The sequence below is a fragment of the Schistocerca gregaria genome, chromosome 1 (genome assembly GCF_023897955.1).
Source record: "Schistocerca gregaria isolate iqSchGreg1 chromosome 1, iqSchGreg1.2, whole genome shotgun sequence".
NCBI classification, from domain to species: domain Eukaryota; kingdom Metazoa; phylum Arthropoda; class Insecta; order Orthoptera; family Acrididae; genus Schistocerca; species Schistocerca gregaria.
In genome coordinates this window covers 257,822,414-257,845,969 of record NC_064920.1, presented here as the reverse complement: position 1 = coordinate 257,845,969, position 23,556 = coordinate 257,822,414, and the positions used below count along the sequence as shown (strand labels likewise).

General features: G+C 39.5%; 1 protein-coding gene across 5 annotated transcripts in view; it reads right to left on the bottom strand.

Annotated features, from left to right (window-relative positions):
* LOC126339400 (uncharacterized) overlaps positions 1-23,556 on the bottom strand; it is a 111,077-nt gene that overhangs the window by 27,062 nt on the left and 60,459 nt on the right. For 4 of the 5 annotated variants that reach the window (XM_050001628.1, XM_050001629.1, XM_050001631.1 and 1 more), the window contains exon 2: positions 10,867-10,967. The exons of the other annotated variant lie outside the window; for it this stretch is intronic. The gene's annotated coding sequence lies outside the window, so the exon portion shown is untranslated. The remainder of the gene's footprint in view (positions 1-10,866; positions 10,968-23,556) is intronic. 5 annotated transcript variants of the gene reach the window in all.

The window sequence follows — 23,556 nt, the reverse complement described above, 5'->3', positions numbered from 1 at the left end:
CTTGTAAAGAGTGTCACAAAAACTGCTGAGTATGCAACTAATGCCCAAGTAAATCATCACAGTCAGAATGAGGAACCCACAGATGACAATGCTGGTACTGAGAAACAAAACAAGAAGACGAAAAAGGGTAGCGGTTAAAGAGGAATAGAAAAGAAATAAAAGAATAATCAGTCAACAGCATGGTAGGGCATATATTTCTACGAAGAATTGCGAAGTTCCTGCAAGAAATTTGAAGCCAAAAGATTGCTCTAAATCTCCATGACAGTACATCAGTAAGTTTACTGAGCAGGACAGACAAAATATCCATAGAGCCTACTGTGATCTTGGATCAGTTGAGCTAGCTACAAAGGCAGTGCCTAAATAAGTTAGACGAAGAAGAAGAGAAACGAAGTTTGAGGACACAATCGGATAAATCAAGAAGGAATACGACCAAGAAATTGTATCTAATACAGGGATCTGATAAGATTCAAGTGTGTATGCAGTTTTTTCTCAAGAATTTTGACATTTCTGAAATCTTCGCAAGAAATACTATTAAAAAAGAGATGAACATCATGTAACTGAGAAAGAGCAAAAAGGATGTCATGAGCCAGGTGTAAAGAGACCCGAAGAAATTAAAGAGGCTATAAGGAAACACATTAAGAGTTTTCCTACCCTTCCTTCTCATTACAAGAGGAAAGAATGTACAGCAGATTATTTACTTGCTGATATGAGTATTAAGATAATGTATAAGTTATATCCGGAGCAATGCTATGAAGAAGGAAATACAGTTGAGAAATTATGGCTGTATAGGGAGATATTCGCAAAGGAATTTAATCTGAAATTCCACAGGCCACTAAAAGATAGGTGTGATAAATGTTCAAAGTTTTCACACCTTTCGGGTGAGGAAAAGGAAGACAAAGATTTTAATAGGAAACAGGAAGAGCATTTGAAAAGGAAAGAAATGGCAAGGGAATCTTTCCTAGCTAAATTTGATTTACAAGCTGTGCTTTACTGCCCTAAAGTGAATTCAAAGGCAGTATTCTATAAAAGAACTCTCTCCGTGTATAACTTCATAGTTCTCAGTGCAGGAGAAAACAAAACCGAATGTTACATGTGGGACGAGACAACAGAAGAAAGGGGATCCATAGAGGTGGCTTCATGTCTGTGGGATGATGTGTTTGCATGCAGTGAATACACTGGACATTCAAACTATAGACCAATGCTTTTCTGAGCATGGACATTCACAAATGAAAGTAGACTCAGTGCATACGAGCACCGAAAGAAAAAGTAAATACATCAAAGCATGGACATTCACAAATGGAAATAGACTCGGTGCATATGAGCATCGAAAGAAAAAGTAACTACGTGGATGTTTTTGATCCCATTGGCTGGTATACAATTGGAAGAGTGACCTCCAACAAGTACAGAGAGACAGAAATGGATAACACTCAAATTTTAGATTTCAATCAGCTTCAGAAGACAATAATTCATAATAGGAAAACTGCAGAGGATGGAGAAACTGTGAAATGGCTTAAGATTTTTTGGGTGCAATACAGGAAAAATCAGCCTGACATGACGTTTTTCAAGTATTCCTATGATGACTGTGACTTTCAGGTTTTGCACACCAAGAAAAAACCAGGCCTACAAAATTCTACGAATTCAGGACCTGAAGACAGTACTCTATCCTCTGTACATATGTAAAGAAAAGAAATAAGATCTTATAGATGTATATCATAAGGGTATTATACCTCCTAGGCATCTCACATTATATCAAGTACTCAATCATGCTAACAATTTAGAATGTGTGGAAGAATCACAGGAATAGACTTCATGTTTATTTTCTGTTTTTGTCTCCTTTAACATTGTTGCCAGTTCATTTCATGTAAACCACTAATTTTGGCTCTTTGAAATGTCTGTGTTGTATTGTGATATATCATTAGCATTTCTTGCTTCTATGTTTTCGTTTTCTTTAAAAGGCAAAGAAGCATAAAATGTTTTTCCTGTTCCTCGGTCAGAGGAAGGGCTCGCTCTCTGTTAATGAACGAAGGAACAAACACATTATTTTAAAGCGTAATTGGTGGTAGCCACTTTCATTATGAGAATAAGTGAAAAGATTTTATTTTTAACGTATGTGGAAGAAGTAATACATTCGTATTTTGTTAGTGAAAAATTGAGTTATTGTTCCAAGTAGTACTGTAATATAGAAGAAGCCAACCTGTGTACTTAGGAGTTATCACGAAGATTCGATTACTATATCATGGACACAGTCCAGATTTTGTAGGTGAATATGGTGATCTGACGTAGTATTATTAATTGGTAAGCATAAATCTATAGCAGGAGAATGATTATTTTGTCCATGCAGAACTAATATGAACTAACACAAACCCATTTACAGGCATAGCGCAGCTTATTGTGCTTGTCCGAGTGCCGAAAAATTAATCATATTATTTTCATATATTTTAACATTTTTTATTATATTATAAAGTGGCAACCATGACCGGACGATACATAGTGGGCGAAACTGTGAGTACTAGTATTGTTAACACAATGAATATACATGTATGTTAATAATTTCTTTATGTTCCACGAACGCTGATGACATGACAAAGATGATGATGTAACACTGGAAAAATATTAACTGAGAGAAAAAGAAATAATAAATAAATTAAAAGGAAGAAGACAACAATACCAGGAGTGGACAAATAAAACTACAATAGAGGGAAGTACCAGTTACAAGACAACAATAAGATAGAACCGCCCAATGCATGTAGAAAATGCGTTCCTAGTAGATCTATTAGAAAATCCAAGCACCTATTTCCTAAAATCCAGAACATAAAGCTTCAGAGGTTAACGCAATTGCAATCAAGTAGAGAGAGAATAAGATTACTTTATCAGTACGAAAAGTGTGTGTGTTTGTCCTTAGGATAATTTAGGCTAAGTGGCATGTAAGCTTAGGGACTGATAACCTCAGCAGTCAAGTCCCATAAGATTTCACACACATTTGAACATGACCACAGCAAAGGCAGAGATCGGGAAGGTAAACACAAACACGACAAACATTTCGGGCGAGGTAAAAAATGTGCGCACAGAACTCAATAATCTGGATACGAAGTTCACACAGCAGATTGTGCAAATGTCCACGGAAGTGGATAGAAAAAATAACGAACAAGTACAAACTTAAGTTCATGATATGAGTGACAAATTAAAAGGCACAGTGGAAGAAAAATTTGAAACACTCACACGCACGTATGGACAGGAGCTATTCGGAATCAGAGAAACTCAGGGTAATTTAAAGGTAATGCAAAAGAATATGCAGGTTAACATAGATAATGTACAATCAGAAGTAGCGAAGCTGCATTCTTTCTGTGACGACTTAACAGAAAATGTAGAGAAAATCACAGTCGAGATAGGATTACTTAAGTTAGAACGTAAAAGAATCAACCACGACAATGTGCAATTTTACGAAACAGTAAAGGGCAATACAAAAGATGAAAACACAACGTTCACGGAAAAATGCGAATAGCGTACTTATCTGGAGGCGGTAAAAGGATGTAATGGAGGGGGGGGGGGGGGGGGGGGGACAAGGAAGAAGAAATTTTAAAACACGTCGAACATGATATCAATCTGGTAGAACAAAGATTAATAGACGAAATAGTTAGCAAACAAACTACGGTAATATCATCGCTGGGGGCGCCATGTGGAGCTATAAACAGCCGTCTGCCAGTGAGAGAAATCAGTGGCGCGGACAACAATGCCCAACCCACCCCGCGCGAGAGCATGCCGACGCACGACACGAGCAATGGGCAAAACTTTTGTGAGACAGGTATGTCATCACCGCATGTAAATGCTGTTTCATCCTGTTGGACAGCGTTGTTAATGGATGAGAGTTTAATAAAACCACCGACAGTTTCCTGTATTTTCAAATGAAACAAAGCGAAGCCCTTAGGAATGTACTGCCTAAGGACTTGGATACAAGCTCAAAAGATCAAATATGTGGTAGGACACATAGAAGGGGCTACAGAGATGTCGGAACTCAGTGAGACATATGATCAATTTGAGGATGCGTTTTTAGATAGATAATGGAACTATCCAGCAAACAGTCTGGACACTTGGATGATGTCATCCAGTATACCGAGCAGCATACATAGCACACGCCCGTTGGGCATTTTGATCACAATAGCCATATATCAACACGATATCGACTGTTTTCGCAATTGGTAAACTGTCCATTTTAACACGGGTAATGTATCACGAAGCAAATACCGTCCGCAGTGACGGAATGTTATGTGATACCACGTACTTATACGTTTGTGACTATTACAGTGCCATCTATCACAAAGCGAAAAATGTGGTCTAACTAAAACATTAATATTTCTTTATGTACTACAAGAATATGTAATAAAAAATGGGGGTTCCTATATAAAAAAAAATGCAGTTGATATCCGTTTGACCTATGGCAGCACCATCTATTGGGCCAATCATAGTGCCATCTGGTTTCCACCTTCAAGCTAGACAAGTTTTGTTCTTTGTAGTTTTTTGTTTGACGCTTATTTCATGAGACATTTGGCCTGGTCACGATCAATGGACCACCATGTTTACCACAGAATCCAAAGAAATGGATAAAATACCTGGGTCCGTTTCAGCAAATAGTAAATCACCTACACACCAGCCGAACTTATTTTTGAAAAGGTAGAACTAGATGAATGGGCAAAACCAATACCTAAACTAGGGCACAAAGACATAGCCTTAGATAAGAAAATACAGCGAGCACTAGTAACATGGGAAGAGCAAGTTCAAATAAGGAAGGAAATTTACAAAAGGAAACCGAAAAATGTAACAGAATTCCAGACTGGACAGGAGGTACTACTAAGAACTCCTCCAGAATCATCGAATTAAAAGCACTGAATAAAAAATGGCAATTTTTATATGTTGGTCCATATATCGTTGTTGACAAGCCATATCCTGGGTGATACTTGATCAGAAATATAAAAATATGGTAAAATAAAAGGCATGTATCCACATAAAGATTTATTAAATTAAAATTCAAGTCTCATTCTTTCCCTGAGTGTTGCATCAATAAAACACATGACCGGACGAGGTTTGTCGCCCTTTCACGAATAAACTTACTGGCGCTTGGTTCCTCTCCAGCTAGGGGGTACAATACTCATATTTCCGATACCCTCTCTTCTCCCACTTCTTACTATCCTGTTGTTTAGCTAATAAGGAATGTTCAATTTTCTTTTAGTATCTAACATGCCAAGAATGAGATGCAACTTAGTGAATAGAAATTTTCCTTGTATTCTGATATTGTACTTTCTTTAGACTTAAATATCTAAAGAAGCAAAGGAAACCTTTTGATATAACTTAAGGAAACATGAGAATATACAACAAGAACTAAAACAACTACACACAATACTGAACGAGTGGAAACCATTAGATTACTTAGTTATACTACATCAGGTACAGAAACTTGGATAACAATGAAGGAAAAGAAAGGAATTCACAGTGCGTGAGCTTTAAGTGAGTGTCATAAGCGGTGAAATGTACCGAGATGAGCAGCCGCGCTTTAAGTGCAGCATACATTAACAACTACAATGAAAGCAGCTAACAGCTGATCATAGGGGGCAGAGTATGCAAAATGCAAGGATACGTTCGGTGCACCCTTTAAGATGCACAAAGAGACGCTGCACACAGCGACGGAAACCATTTTAGAATTGAAGTTGCTCCACGGTGCGCAGCCAACTGGACAAAACAGAAGCGATAGGAAATGCGAGTACCTATCAGCTGATTACTCAAACGTAAATCAATTACACAAACAAAACGAATACAGACATTTATTCCCAAGTCGGAGACTATACTATAAAGAGTACTACTTTTAAGAGTATATCATTAGGTTAAGCATACATAATTTTAAGAAAAGGAGCGCATCGGCGCAAGTAAACTAAGGAGCGTAGAATAGGCTAAATTTGTGAAGTTAACATAGGCTACTGAATGTCCAGAGTTAGAAATAAGTATAAGGATTAAAAGAAGAGGAGTATATACACAGGATTAAGATAGGTCTGAAAGAGAAGTAACAACAGGTATACTTAAAAGAACGCGATTAGCACAGAACTTGAGAACTAAGCGACTTACAGCACGCAAGTGAGTGATGCTGGGAAAGATAGAATGAAATATACACACAGAAAAAATGAGTGTGACTAAGACAGAAACTATAACATATCGTACAAGATTTAGTGAGAGGAGCAGCTGTGTTGCTTAAAGAACTACACTTATTTACAGACAACATTAGAAGTAGTGAGCTTAATTACAGGGAGGATACATACCCACAAATTTGCTATTACATAACTCGCTTATGTTAATTGCTATTAACTACGTGGTACCTTATAGGAAAAGCATAAGCAGCAAAATAAAACTTTGAACACAAAATGTTTAAAAAGCAATATGGAGAAATAAATGAATTTCACAGATGGATAATACTAGGAAATAGAGTGTAAAAATTTTTGATTCAATTGGAGATATCAATTAGTTAATCCACGTTTGTGGTGACATATCATATATGGAGTGACACTAAGAAGAGATGAAAGTGTTAGAGTAATAAGAGTTTATTTATATTTGTGGGAAGAAATAAATAGGGTGGTGGTGCTACTCTAAGGACCCCACAGCTAATACATGGGTATAAATGGCGATTTATGTGGAAGATTTTTAATGAATCATTATATGGGTATATGGCGAGGAATATGAAGATGAATATTACAGGGGTACCTACGAAAAGGCCATGAAGGCGACGTAAGAAAGAATAGATTATACAGTTTTAAGTCTCAGAATGAATGAGTGTATGAGTGTGGAAAGCGAAGTATGAAGATACATGCACAGAAATAATTGTGAAAACGAATATCCCGAAGAAGCAGTAAAGAGTAAAGAAGAAACAGTGAAGTCAATAGTAATGAAGGTACATCGTACATTTAACGTACACCACTGCACAGTAATTTGCTACATATACATCAGAATGTAAAAATACATCAGAATGTATACAAATACATCAGAATGTATAAAAAATATTTCCTTAGTGACTAACTGTTACAGCATGAGCAACTATAAGGTGAATATAAATGAAAATATCATATACAATTCGTACGAGGGATGAACATAAAATGCAATGAAACAATATTTTCTAGACTGAGTTCTCGACACATGCAGAAGCGAAAACAGTACTTTAACATAAGCACGTTCTTCCATAGCTGGAATGAATTATGAGTGGAATTACACATGACGAAAATACAGTATAATTACTGGTCACATGTTACGAAGGTAAACATGTTTATGTGTTCGCACCAGTAAAGCAGGTATACGGCATGAAATATGTGTATACGAATGAGTAAAGTCAGGATCGTCAAAGAATTAAACAATCCCCATACTCCTTACAAACGAGCACTTGTCAATATTGTAGATAGTATGAAACTTTATCAAATGCCAAGGATAGAATTAGTACAGTAATGACGCACTACAAGTTTAGAAGCAACCTTTGAAGCAGACTCTAGCAAATCCTCTTTTTTTCCATGTAGTGAGTAGTGCTGGAATGAATTTTCTATGTGTAGTTGTGAAGACCCCACTGTATGTTTACGAGTTGACCTCTTATGTAGGACCTTTGCTTCGGATTGTTTGTTGTCACGAGGTCTAGTATGTTGTCGCAACCATTTACAGTTCATGTGGGCTTAAAATAAATTTCGGAAAATGCATTTAGAGCAATTTTGGACTGCCATTTATGCCTACTACGGACTTTAATTATGTATTTTCGCTAACATATTGCAGGTAAATTGAAGTCACTTCCAAATTGAATGGACCTTGCCGTTGGAGGGGGAGGCTTGAGTGCCTCAACATATGGCCTTGTAACACTAACCAAAACGACCTTGCTGTTGTGATACTGCGAACAGCTGAAAGGAAGGGGAAATTACAGCCGTAATTTTTCCCGAGGGCATGCAGCTTTACAGTATGATTAAATGATTATGGCGCCCTCTTGGGTAAAATATTCCGGAGGTAAAATAGTCCCCCATTCGGATCTCTGGGCGGGGACTACTCAAGAGGACGTTGTTATCAGGAGAAAGAAAACTGGCGTTCTACGGATCAGAGCGTGGAATGTCAGATCCCTTAATCTGTCAGGTAAGTTAGAAAATTTAAAAAGGGAAATGGATAGGTTGAAGTTAGATATAGTGGGAATTAGTGAAGTTCGGTGACAGGAGGAACAAGACTTTTGGTCAGGTGAATACAGGGTTATAAATACAAAATCAAATAGGGGTAATGCAGGAGTAGCTTTACTAATGAATAGGAAAATAGGAGTGCGGGTAAGCTACTACAAACAGCATAGTGAACGCATTATTGTGTCCAAGATAGACACAAAGCCCACGCCTACTACAGTAGTAAAAGCTTATATGCCAACTAGCTCTGCAGATGATGATGAAATTGATGAAATGTATGATGAGATAAAAGAAATCATTCAGGTAGTGAAGGGAGACGAAAATTTAATGGAATTAAACGAGTAGATAAAGGAAGAGAAGGAAACATAGTGGGTGAATATGGATTGGGGGAGAGAAATGAAAGAGGAAGCCGTCTGGTAGAATTTTGCACAGAGCACAACTTAATCATAGCGAACACTTGGTTCAAGAATCATAAAAGAAAGTTTATACATGGAAGAATCCTGGAGATACTAGAAGGTATCAGATAAATTATATAATGGTAAGACAGAGATTTAGGAACCAGGTTTTAAATTGAAAGACATTTCCAGGGGCAGATGTGGACTCTGACCACAATCTATTGGTTATGAACTGTAGATTAAAACTGAAAAAACTGCAAGAAGGTGGGAATTTATGGAGATGGGACCTGGATAAACTGACTAAACCAGAGGTTATACAGAGTTTCAGGAAGAGCATAAGGGAACACTTGACAAGAATCGGGGAAAGAAATACAGTAAAAGAAGAATGGGTAGCTCTGAGAGATGAAGTAGTGAAGGCAAAAGGGGATCAAGTAGGTAAAAAGATGAGGGCTAGCAGAAATCCTTGGGTAACAGAAGAAATACTGAACTTAATTGATGTAAGGAGAAAATATAAAAACGCAGTAAATGAAGCAGGCAAAAGGGAATACAAACGTCTCAAAAATGAGATCGACAGGAAGTGCAAAATGGCTAAGCAGGGATGGCTAGAGGACAAATGTAAGGATGTAGAGGCTTAACTCACTAGAGGTAAGATAGATACTGCCTACAGGGAAATTAAAGAGACCTTTGGAGCTAAGAGAACCACTTGTGTATGAACATCAAGAGCTCAGATGGAAACCCAGTTCTAAGCAAAGAAGAGAAAGCAGAAAGGTGGAAGGAGTATATAGAGGGTCTACACAAGGGCGATGTACTTGAGGACAATATTATGGAATTGGAAGAGGATTTAGATGAAGATGAAATGGGAGATACGATACTGCGTGTGGAGTTTGACAGAGCACTGAAAGACTTGAGTTCCATTGGAACTACTGACGGCCTTGGGAGAGCCAGTCCTGACAAAACTCTACCATCTGGTGAGCAAGATGTATGAAACAGGCGAAATACCCTCAGACTTCAAGAAGAATATAATAATTCCAATCCCAAAGAAAGCAGGTGTTGACAGATGTGAAAATTACCGAACTATCAGTTTAATAAGTCACAGCTGCAAAATAGTAACGCGAGTTCTTTACAGACGAATGGAAAAACTAGTAGAAGCCGACCTACGGGAAGATCGGTTTGGATTCCGTAGAAATACTGGAACACGTGAGGCAATACTGACCCTATGACTTATCTTAGAAGCTAGATTAAGGAAGGGCAAACCTACGTTTCTAGCATTTGTAGACTTAGAGAAAGCTTTTGACAATGCTGACTGGAATACTCTCTTTCAAATTCTGAAGGTGGCAGGGGTAAAATACAGGGAGCGAAAGGCTATTTACAATTTGTACAGAAACAAGATGGCAGTTATAAGAGTCGAGGGGCATGAAAGGGAAGCAGTGGTTGGGAAGGGAGTGAGACAGGGTTGTAGTCTCTCCCCAATGTTATTCAATCTGTATATTCAGCAAGCAGTAAAGGAAACAAAAGAAAAATTCGGAGTAGGTATTAAAATCCATGGAGAAGAAATAAAAACTTTGAGGTTCGCTGATGACATCGTAATTCTGTCAGAGACAGCAAAGGACTTGGAAGAGCAGTTAAACGGAATGTATAGTGTTTTGAAAGGAGGATATAAGATGACCATCAACAAAAGCAAAACGAGGATAATGGAATGTAGTAGAATTAAGTCGGGTGATGCTGAAGGAATTAGATTGGGAAATGAGACACTTAAAGTTGTAAAGGAGTTTTGCCATTTGGGGAGCAAAATAACTCACGATGGTCGAAGTAGAGAGGATATAAAATGTAGACTGGCAATAGCAAGGAAAGCGTTTCTGAAAAAGAGAAATTTGTTAACATCAAGTATAGATTTAAGTGCCAGGAAGTTGTTTCTGAAAGTATTTGCATGGAGTGTAGCCATGTATGGAAGCGAAACATGGACGATAAATAGTTTGGACAAGAAGAGAATAGAAGCTTTCAAAATGTGGTGCTACAGAAGAATGCTGAAGATTAGATGGGTAGATCACATAACTAATGAAGAGGTATTGAATAGAATTGGAGAAGTAATACAAAAATATTACGGTCTGATAATAGTGAATATAATGGCTGAGCCATGATAAGAATAAATGCTACAGGTTAGCGAAGTGAATACAGTGAGTGTGATGCGTGTGCTACGGATAAATCAGAGGAAATCCGTATAACCACTAATTGATGTGTGAGGACCGCTGAACTACCATGCATATCGGAAGATAATCCGAGTCCTGCAGTGCGGCACTTACCTTTAATTTCACTGGCCGAAAACCTCGTCCAGTTGCGAGGTGAGGTACTGGTGTTCTTCAGGTTGGGCGTTGGACTGAATCCGTCGTATCCAGTTTCTGGGCTAGAGGGCATACACAACATCGACTGCATTAGCCTGGAGCGTCATTACAATGGATGTGCGGGCAGTGCTGGTGCTCACGTGGCACTTGTGTTACTGCGGCGGACACGTTAAACAATGAGATGTGCTGGCCATGCAGCGAACAATGAGACAGCGTGTGCCCAAAGGACACTTTATCAGAATTGCCAATGAACCGAAAGCAAGTGAGAAAAACAATTTTTAAAACACAGTGAAACGACAATTTAAGTAATTTACACTTTTCCCCTGTTCACCCCATACATCTTAACAAATGTAAGTATAAATAACAAACTAAGACGGTAGCACAACATGGACGTGCAATTATGTAAAATAAATATATGTGAATGTATATAAATATATGTGAATGTATTTATGTGTATAAATTTGCAGTGGACTAAGAAATGTAGCTTTGTAGATACACCGGTAGTAGCACAAGGATATTAAAATTCCACTGACGTGTACTAAGTGACCAAACTATGAGCCCCAATATAAATAAGTATACCGTATACTGTCCCCCTAAATAAAGAGACTTATTTTAGACAGTATGCAGTAGGGGGGGTGGGGGGGGGCATTTGTGATGTACCTTTTACATTTTTTGCTTTTATGTTTTCGTTTTCTTTAAAGGCAAACGAAAAGGAGAAGCGGTAGCACAGTGGAGACCCTGCGCCGACCATCATGTATTTTTTATTTTCAAATGTTAAAAAACATAAAATGTTTTTCCTGTTCCGCAGTAAGAGGAAGGACTTGCTCTCTGTTAATGAACGAAGGTTGACACACGTTATTTAAGAGTGTAGTCTGTGGTTATCACTTTGGTTATGAGAATAAGTGAAAAGACTATTTTTGATGTATTTGGAAGAAATAACACATTTGTATTACGTTAGTGAAAAATTGAGTTATTATTCCAAGTAGTACTGTAATATAGAAGAATTGAAGACGCCCACCTGTGTACTTCGCAGTTATCACGAAGATCCGATTACTATATCATGGACATGGTCAAGATTTTGTAGGTGAATATGGTAAGCATAAATCTACAGCAAGAGAAAGACTATTTCACCCATGCAGAACTAATATGAACCCATTTAGAGGCGTAGCCCAGCTTATTGTGCTTGTCCGAATGCTGAAAAATTAAATCTTATTATTTCTGTGGTGTCACCGCCAGACACCACACTTGCTAGGTGGTAGCCTTTAAATTGGCCACGGTCCGGTAGTATACGTCAGACCCGAGTGTCGCCACTATCAGTGATTGGAGACCGAGCGCCGCCACACGGCAGGTCTAGAGAGACTTCATAGCACTCGCCCCAGTTGTACAGCTGACTTTGCTAGCGATGGTTCACTGACAAAATACGCTCTCATTTGCCGAAACAATAGTTAGCATAGCCTTCATCTACGTTATTTGCTATGACCTAGCAAGGCGCCATTATCAGTTTCTATTGATATCGTGAATCGTGTATCGTCAAGACCGACGTTCGTCATTAATGGATTAAAGTTAAGTATTCCATCAGCTACATCCGTTGTTTCTAAATTCTAATTTCCTTGTCCTGTTCCAGACCTCACGCCAGCCTGTGTGAGCTAAATCGCGTGTCTTTCAGCCTCCTCTAGTAACATGGTGTTGGCTCTCCTGCCAAGCACAACAATTTCCATATATATATATATATGATGTAAATAAAATAGAAAGAAACTTCCACATGGGAAAAATATATTAAAAACAAAGATTCCAAGACTTACCAAGCGGGAAAGCGCCAGTAGACAGGCACAATAAAATAACACACAAACACACAAACAAACTTACGAGCTTTCGCAAGCGGCGGTTGCTTCGTCAGGAAAGATGAAAGGATGTGGGTTTTAAGAGAGAGGGTGAGGAGCCATTCCAATCCCGGGAGCGGAAAGACTTACTTTAGGGGGAAAAAAGGATAGGTATATACTTGCGCGCGCACACACACACACACACACACACACATATGAGCTATGTTGACCCCATCCTTCATCAAAGACACCAACCACTTTCTCGAACGCCTGGAATCCTTACCCAGTCTGTTACCCCCGGAAACCATCCTTGTAACCATTGATGCCACTTCCCTACATACAAATATCCCGCACGTCCAGGGCCTCGCTGCAATGGAGCACTTCCTTTCACGCCAATCACCTGTCACCCTACCTAAAACCTCTTTCCTCATCACCTTAACCAGCTTCATCCTGACCCACAACTTCTTCACTTTTGAAGGCCAGACATACCAACAATTAAAGGGAACAGCCATGGGTACCAGGATGGCCCCCTCGTATGCCAACCTATTTATGGGTCGCTTAGAGGAAGCCTTCTTGGTTACCCAAGCCTGCCAACCCAAAGTTTGGTACAGATTTATTGATGACATCTTCATGATCTGGACTCACAGTGAAGAACAACTCCAGAATTTCCTCTCCAACCTCAGCTCCTTTGGTTCCATCAGATTCACCTGGTCCTACTCCAAATCCCATGCCACTTTCCTTGACATTGACCTCCATCTGTCCAATGGCCAGCTTCACACATCCATCCACATCAAACCCACCAATAAGCAACAGTACCTCCATTATGACAGCTGCCACCCATTCCATATCAAACAGTCCCTTCCCTACAGCTTAGGCCTTCGTGGCAAACGAATCTGCTCCAGTCCTGAATCCCTGAACCATTACACCAAAAACCTGAAAACAGCTTTCGCATCCTGCAACTACCCTCCCGACCTGGTACAGAAGCAAATATCCAGAGCCACTTCCTCATCCCCTCAAACCCAGAACCTCTCACTGAAGAACCCCAAAAGTGCCCCACTTGTGACTGGATACTTCCCGGGACTGGATCAGACTCTGAATGTGGCTCTCCAGCAGGGATACGACTTCCTAAAATCCTGCCCCGAAATGAGATCCATCCTTCATGAAATCCTCCCCACTCCACCAAGAGTGTCTTTCCGCCGTCCACCTAACCTTTGTAACCACTTGGTTCATCCCTATGAAATCCCCAAACCACCTTCCCTACCCTCTGGCTCCAACCCTTGTAACCGACCCCGGTGTAAAACCTGTCCTATGCACCCTCCCACCACCACCTACTCCAGTCCTGTAACCTGGAAGTTGTACACGATCAAAGGCAGAGCCACGTGTGAAAGCACCCACGTGATTTACCAACTGACCTGCCTACACTGTGACACTTCCTATGTGGGAATGACCAGCAACAAACTGTCCATTTGCATGAATGGACACAGGCAGACAGTGTTTGTTGGTATTGAGGATCACCTTGTGGCTAAACATGCCTTGGTGCACGGCCAGCACATCTTGGCACAGTGTTACACCATCCGGGTTATCTGGATTCTTCCCACCAACACCAACCCATCTGATTTCCGGAGATGGGAACTTGCCCTTCAATATATCCTCTCTTCTCGTTATCCGCCAGGCCTCAATCTCCGCTAATTTCAAGTTGCCGCCACTCATACCTCACCTGTCATTCAACATCATCTTTGCCTCTGCACTTCCGCCTAGACTGACATCTCTGCGCAAACTCTTTGCCTTTAAATATGTCTGCTTGTGTCTGTATATGTATGGATGGATATGTGTGTGTGTGTGTGTGTGTGTGTGTGTGTGTGTGTGTGTGTGTGTGTGCACGCGCGAGTATATACCTATCCTTTTTTCCCCCTAGGGTTAGTCTTTCCGCTCCCGGGATTGGAATGGCTCCTTACCCTCTCCCTTAAAACCTAAATCTTTTCGTCTTTCCCTCTCCTTCCCTCTTTCCTGAAGAAGCAACCGTCGGTTGCGAAAGCTAGAAATTCTGTGTGTGTGTTTGTGTGTTTTATTTATCGTGCCTGTCTACCGGCGCTTTCCCGCTTGGTTAGTCTTGGAATCTTTGTTTTTAATATATTTTTCCGATGTGGAAGTTTCTTTCTATTTTAGTTTTATATAAGATTCCATGACTTACCAAACGGGAAAGCGCTGGTAGACAGGCACAATAAAAAAACACACAAACACACACACAGAATTTCAAGCTTTCGCAACCCACGGTTGCTTCATCAGGAAAGAGAGAAAGATGAAAGGATGTGGGTTTTAAGGGAGAGGGTAAGGAGTCATTCCAATCCTGGAAGCGGAAAGACTTACCTTAGTATCCATCGAGCGACTTGAATATTTAGTACCTTGTAGAAAACAGCAGGCAATGAAGTACACTTTTTATTTACCATAGAAATGTTTGTGAAAAACTTTTAAGAAAGTACTCAGATTTTTGGACGAAACCTTTACATCAAATTATCTCAAAACACTGGTTTTGGAGTTATGTTTCTTTGATCAAAAGTGGTGTTATGATTTTACCACTTTCATTAACTCCCAAGGTTAAAAGACCGTTTAGTTTTTCTGTTAATTTCTCCATATTCAAAATTATAGTCCGATACCTTTGTCCATGAGACACACGTGCAGTCAAAATTCGAAATCCTCTCGGAGGGTAACATTAGCGTGTTTCACAGCACGTTAGTGTTATATATGGGGCTTTTTCCGTGACAAGACTAATGGTTTGGTTGTTAGGGAAGAGTGACATAAACACGGTAGTGTGTTATACGGGGCGCTCGGTGACAGGACATTTGTCAGTTTTACTCACTAAAGTACAGATTATAATATAAATGTTGGGTGTAAAACAATTGCAAGACAAGCACTGAATGTCCAGCAGTGCGAACTTGCAATGATCGGGCAAAATAATTAACAGAAAAATTTGCAGGCCTTTAAAAGATAAAATATAAAGTGTTAACTAAATTAAAATGGATACAAAGACGACAAGAGGTCTAAAAGAACAAAACGTAAAAACAAATTGTGTACTAGATCGCAGCAGCTCACTAGACAAGAGCACAGATGATGCCATAGGATGGCAACAGGCTTACGTTGCGAACCAAACGCACATCAACGATTAGTTTCGGATGATGAGCTCATCTCAAATAAAACAAGGTAGGGAATACGACATGAATGAAGACAGTGGTTATGTTAATGATTCGATGGATATAATCAATTCATCTAAAGTCGAAAGTGAACCGAGCAAAACACGAGAAGTAGAATCTGTGTATGAGGACACCTTAGAACAAGAAAGCGAAAAATCACTGAATATGACCGATTTGATAAAAATTTTGTCTGCACAAATTGCAGCACAAGATAGTAATAATAACAACCAGATTAAGGCACAAATTCAAAGTACATTGTTCTAACATGTTTCATTCTTTGAAACTACTTGCACCATCACTGTGTATTTTTCTTGGCCTTAACATAATTCTATGTCATCCTCTCTGTGGTACATAACTCCCCGCAGTTTGACCCATGCACATTTAACTGTGGTGTTCTTCAGTTACCCTTTTATCAATGCAACACCACATTAGTGACGACTATGTTCCTCGTTTCAGTAAGTAGCTTGATTTGTCATCCACGATATACAGCATCTATCAAAGTCATTTTTGGATCTGATTTTCGGTGGACCTAACAGGAATGACTGTCTCAGGCAGAGGGCGGACGGTGGGGTGGCACGTACGTCCGCGTACTCGTTTGATCCACTGAGTTGCCATTTGCTCTTTTCTTTTATTGCGGCAATCTCTCGATGCATGACCCTGTATTCGACAACTGTAGTAAATTCGTTACTCCTCACAGCCCTTATGCTTGTGACCATGCTTCTTACATCTGTAGCACACTGCATTTGTGTTGAACATGCGACGCTCTTCTCTTTGCATTATCATTCGGCTGCTTTAATAGTAGTTGTAGTAATAATAATAATAATAATAATAATAATAATAATAACTTTACCGTTTTGGATATCATCAGCATTTGTACATTTACAAAGAAGCCATACACATATAATGAATTTTTATAACAAGTAATACATTATATACTATCATATAAACGTATACCAACATTAATATACTACAGTATACAAACTAGAACTGTCAACTGTCAGATATCTTTGAATGATAATAAACATTTTTGAATTAACAGCTGTTTCAGTTTTCTTTTAAAAAGATTTCCACTGAGTTGCTTTATATTTTTTGGCAACCTATTATAGAACTGTCTCCCAGCTTCAAGTGGACTGTGATAAACAGATCTCATCAGTCAGTACCCAATGGTAATCACATATGGTTTGTATTTTGTAATTTTGCATGTCTCTATTCATTACATTCAGTCCATCATTCTCTTTTACAAATGTAATACTTTTAAGAACATACAATAAATGCTTCCATGAAGCCAATAGCTGCATATACTGCTTCCAAATGGCCTTACATTGTGCCAGTCTGACTGCTTTGCTTATTTCCTCTCCATACAACCTGTGTGTCTAAACCTCTCTGACCAGCTTCGAACAGCTAAATGTGATTCTCATTCTCGTCTTCTGCCAGCTCATACGGTTTTGCGTTGACGTTTCGAATTATGTTGGCAAACTGCTCAGTAGATTCTTGTCGCATGCGCAGACTATGAAGTTCCTCTCTGTAGAACTTGATAGCATTTTTGTGTTTGAGTCTCCAATCAACTGTCACTTTAAATTCATTGTAATCTGATTTCATGCAAGTTGGCTTCGCGTTAACGCAGATCCTTGAATTCTTAATTTAGCATCTGCTAACCTATTTGAATCAGTCCATTAACCCAATAAGGTAGCTCCTTCCGAGTTTTCAAAAGAATACTTTCATGTCTTCCTCGGGTTTCCCGCAAACAATGGTACTGATGGCAATAATGAAAAATTCTTTATTGCACCAGCACTGCATGAGCTATATTTGACAAGTCATTTGGGAGGCTGCACTCGTTTCTCTAGTTTGAATTGCTTCTCTCTCTTTGCAAATCGTTTATAATGGTTGGAGATCGACCGTGTTACTGGATTGAATTCCGCCATTTTGATTAGTCACTCAAGTACAGGAAAAAGTTCAACAAATCAATCATTGCCTTTCTCATTTTAGCCAAGTTTAAGCAGACCACCCTGGCTTTCAGCGTTGGTTGTCCCTGTGTTGTCGGATGATGTCCACGTTTCTGCTGCGCCACTGACAGATGGCAGGAGCACTCGGAATTCTCACTGCACCTCCATAGGACTGTAGGATTTTAACATTTGATCCCATTACTGACACCACTTCTATTAGGGATTACTGGTTTAGTATCCTTAGCTGACGACGTACCGTGTTATTTGTCAGGGTTATGCAGGCATTGTGTTCGTAAGGTACGGAAATACGTGAACACCGAGTAATTAACCTCCAGCGCTTTACTCAATAAAAACAGTTTATGATCATAAAGCACTCTTTACACTGATCCGGCGTACCTTTGTCTGTCTACCTTTGTCTGTCATCCTATCACAGATAAATACGAATTTGCAAGACTCCATTGTGAGCTGTGTAGAAACCATGCGAGTTGGAGAAAAGCCCTGCTGCATGCAGGTGGCCAGTGACTCTACCACTATTGTGTGTGTGGGGGGGGGGGCAGCTCTGTGGATACTGACAAGGTAGTTCATCATTCCAAGAGAGTGCCAACTTGTGCTAGTGTAAGCTGCCTCTAAGCCTGTAGCCCATACAATTGGTAAAATCTGTGTGACAATTTAAAATCTCGTAAAATTTAATTTTAGAAATATAGTTTGGGGTACAATTCTTCCTGTATTCAGTCAAATCAGAAAGTAGTTAGGGCCTCTGTAGTATCCAGTGTGACATTTCGAAACAGCGCGACATTTCATTTAGAATTGCGGTGTGGCATTTTTTCGGACAGCACAGACCTTCGAGTTTGGAATAATCGTGTTGTTAGCATTGTTTATCCTTCGCTATTTGTTCATGGGTGAAGGACGTTCACAGGTCCAGTAGCTATTCACACAAAAAGAGGCAATCTAGTGAATTACTGAAACAATCTTTTAAAATAAATGGAAATGACAGAAAAGAGGGAAGAGAACTGAGAATTCACGTAAGGAATGGGTACTGCATATTTGCTATGAAACGGCATTACAATAACGTGGAGAAAGAGCTTAAAGATTTAGTTGACAATGAAAGCACAAAAAATTACAATGATCCACCAATGGTGTTCATTGTTCTGCACACCAAGAAGCACTTTGTACTAAATTTGCAGGCACGGAACACGTGAAGAAATTGGTGGTACTAACAGCAAAATTTCTGAAGTCGCACGCATTATTCCACAGTCAGTTGCAACAGTTTTCAATAGAAATGAACGGAGAGTATGGGGACTGCCTATATTACAGCAAAGTACGTTGGTGAAGTCAAGGCGCATACGTGGAACAATTTGTCAATTTCAAGATCACTATTGTTGAATTTATGAAGGAAAAAGGAGTGCAGGAACAAAATTCAAAACATCTGGAATGGATTGCAGACTTCACATTTTAACTGGACTTTACTACACACGGTCCACAGTAAGACACTGCAAGATAACTTCTTTCTGATTTGATGGTCATGGACTTAAGGTGAAAAGCTCATTGTAGAAGGGACACATTCTGAAAAAAAAACACTCAAGCTCCCTAAGCTCACTGGCGTTAAAGAAAACGCGAAATTTGAAAACTTCATTGTGTGCTTGAAAGAATTACAACAATAGTTTCCTAAATGTTTTTAGGACACTGCCAACCTGCCATCTGTTTTAAAGTTGTTTTCAGGACCGTTTGCCAATTCAGTTGAAAGTGTACCTGTGTATGTGTAGATGTAACAGTTTGATCTGCAAGGCAATTCCCGTTTTACAGACAAACACCTTCAACATTAAAACTATCTAGGACGACTACATTGCTTTCCTCGGGTAGTCCTGTGAGCACCAAAAATAAAAAAAAGCTGAAAATCTGTTTTGTTATTGATCGTTGGTGTTGAGAAATGTGGAATATTCAAGTCGTAAGCTGTGCGACTACACTGCCATTTAAATGTGGTACGTTCACAGTTTCCCCCTCTCCCACTCCATGTGGGCAGACAACATAGCGTGGCAGTGGAGTAAATGTGCATTGAGGGCTATGACACACCTGCCAGAGTGCGGCTTGTGAGACAAATTCTGGGCCACCTTTCCTGTAGTCCGATAACCAACCACTAGATTCACAGTCAGATCTCTTAACCCTTTCATGAACGTAAGATTAGACTTTCCTGAAAATCAGCAGCTGTAATGCACAAAGTAACAAAAAAGACCACTAATATTTAGATGAAAATTTATTTTCAGATATTAATTTCACATAATTACAAAAGTATAGGTGGTATTCTCACAATGCCACTGTGGCATTAATGCCTTAAAATCCTACACTTACACACAAACATATGCCATACCATATTGTAATCTGAAGTGCAATGTCACTGCTTCTAAATAAATGTAAAAATAGTTTATTACCGGTGATAATCTAAAAACCAGTTTTTCTTGTCTCAGAGACACAATGCAACACCACATGTTTCACAAGACCATTATGAATGCTGCCGATTTGATGATGAACTGCAGTTGGCATATCTTTTCCATGTTCCTCTGACTGGTAGGTGCTTATTCTATGTAAATCTTACCTCCTGCAGAATCTTGGGTTTAAATTTGTTGATTTTTGCCTTCAACTTTTGCCTCTGTTTTGATGTGTTCGATGGCAGAAGTCCATCAACCACAGCTAATCTAAAGTCTTTCAGGCTCATCAAGTTTCCATCACTTCTTTCAGAAAATATTATATATGATCTAAGAACTGCTACATCCACAAAGTGCCAGAAGATATGTAAATACCATCCCTTAACTCTTCCTGTTATCTCATAGCACGATTTCAGCATATCACTTTATACCCCATATGGGCATTATAGTCTTTGAGAAACAATGGGCTGTTCACTGAAATCTCTGTTCCATCCTTCTGTCACCTGGTTGTAGTACACTTTTCACATGTTGTTGTTGTTGTGGTCTTCAGTCCTGAGACTGGTTTGATGCAGCTCTCCATGCTACTCTATCCTGTGCAAGCTTCTTCATCTCCCAGTACCTACTGCAACATACATCCTTCTGAATCTGCTTAGTGTATTCATCTCTTGGTCTCCCTCTACGATTTTTACCCTCCACGCAGCCCTCCAATACTAAATTGGTGATCCCTTGATGCCTCAGAACATGTCCTACCAACGGATCCCTTCTTCTAGTCAAGTTGTGCCACAAACTTCTCTTCTCCCCAATCCTATTCAATACTTCCTCATTAGTTATGTGATCTACCCATTTAATCTTCAGCATTCTGTAGCACCACATTTCGAAAGCTTCTATTCTCTTCTTGTCCAAACTATTTATCGTCCATGTTTCACTTCCATACATGGCTACACTCCATACAAATACTTTCAGAAATGACTTCCTGACACTTAAATCTATACTCGATGTTAACAAATTTATCTTCTTCAGAAACGCTTTCCTTGCCATTGCCAGTCTACATTTTATATCCTCTCTACTTTGACCATCATCAGTTATTTTGCTCCCCAAATAGGAAAACTCCTTTACTCCTTTAAGTGTCTCATTTTCTAATCTAATTCCCTCAACATCACCCGACTTAATTCGACTACATTCCATTATCCTCATTTTGCTTTTGTTGGTATTCATCTTATATCCTCCTTTCAAGACAATGTCCATTCCGTTCACCTGTTCTTCCAGGTCCTTTGCTGTCTCTGGCAGAATTACAATGTCATCAGCAAACCACCAAGTTTTATTTCTTCTCCATGGATTTTAATTTCTACCACAAATTTGCTACTGCTTGCTCAATATCCAGATTGTATAACATCGGGGAGAGACTACAACCCTGTCTCACTCCCTTCCCAACCACTGCTTCCCTTTCATGTCCCTCGACTCTTATAACTGCCATCTGGTTTCTGTACAAATTGTAAATAGCCTTTCGCTCCCTGTACTTTACCCCTGCCACCTTCAGAATTTGAAAGAGAGTATGCCAGTCACATTGTCAAAAGCTTTCTCTAAGTCTACAAATGTTAGAAATGTAGGTTTGCCCTTCCTTAATCTTGCTTCTAATGTAAGTTGTAGGGTCAGTATTGCCTCACGTGTTCCAACATTTCTACGGAAGCCAAACTGGTCTTCCCCGAGGTCGGCTTTTACTAGTTTTTTCATTCGTCTGTAAAGAATTCGTGTTAGTATTTTGTAGCTTGGACAGTGTCTTGAAAGGAGGATATAAGATGAACATCAACAAAAGCAAAACGATGATAATGGAATGTAGTCGAATTAAGTCGGGTGATGCTGAGGGAATTAGATTAGGAAATGAGATACTAAAAGTAGTAAAGGAGTTTTGCTACTTGGGGAGCAAAATAACTGATGATTGTCGAAGTAGAGAGGATATAAAATGTAGACTGGCAATGCAAGGAAAGCGTTTCTGAAGAAGAGAAATTTGTTAACATCGAGTATAGATTCGTGTGTCAGGAAGTCGATTCTGAAGGTATTTGTATGGAGTGTAGCCATGTATGGAAAAGAAACATGGACGATAACTAGTTTGGACAAGAAGAGAATAGAAGCTTTCAAAATGTGGTGCTACAGAAGAATGCTGAAGATTAGATTGGTAGATCACATAACTAATGAGGAACTATTAAATAGGATTGGGGAGAAGAGAAGTTTGTGGCACAAATTGACCAGAAGAAGGGATCGGTTGGTAGGACATGTTCTGAGCCATCAAGGGATCACCAATTTGGTATTGGAGGGCTGCGTGGAGGGTAAAAATCGTAGAAGGAGACCAAGAGATGAATACACTAAGCAGATTCAGAAGGATGTAGGTTGCAGTAGGTACTGGGAGATGAAGAAGCTAGCACAGGATAGAGTAGCATGGAGAGCTGCATCAAACCAGTCTCAGGATTGAAGACCGCAACAACAACATATTCTTCTTGAAGTCTGAGGGTATTTCGCCTGTCTCATACATCTTGCTCACCAGATGGTAGAGTTTTGTCAGGACTGGCTCTCCAGAGGCGGTCAGTAGTTCCAATGGAATGTTATCTACTCCGAGGGCCTTGTTTCGACTCAGGTCTTTCAGTGCTCTGTCAAACTCCACACGCAGTATCGTATCTCCCATTTCATCTTCATCTACATCCTCTTCCAGTTCCATAATATTGTCCTCAAGTACATCGCCCTTGTATAGACCCTCTATATACTCCTTCCACCTTTCTGCTTTCTCTTCTTTGCTTAGAACTGGGTTTCCATCTGAGCTCTTGATGTTCATACAAGCGGTTCTCTTTTCTCCAAAGGTTTCTTTAATTTTCCTGTAGGCAGTATCTATCTTACCCCTAGTGAGATAAGCCTCTACATCCTTAAATTTGTCCTCTAGCCATCCCTGCTTAGCCATTTTGCACTTCCTATCGATCTCATTTTTGAGACGTCTGTATTCCTTTTTGCCTGCTTCATTTACTGCATTTTTATATTTTCTCCTTTCATCAATTAAATTCAATATTTCTTCTGTTGCGCAAGGATTTCTACTAGCCCTTATCTTTTTACCTACTTGATCCTCTGCTGCCTTCACTACTTCATCCCTCAAAGCTACCCATTCTTCTTCTACTGTATTTCTTTCCCCCATTCCTGTCAATTGCTCCCTTATGCTCTCCCTGAAGCTCTTTACAACCTCTGGTTCTTTTAGTTTATCCATGTCCCATCTCCTTAAATTTCCACCTTTTTGCAGTTT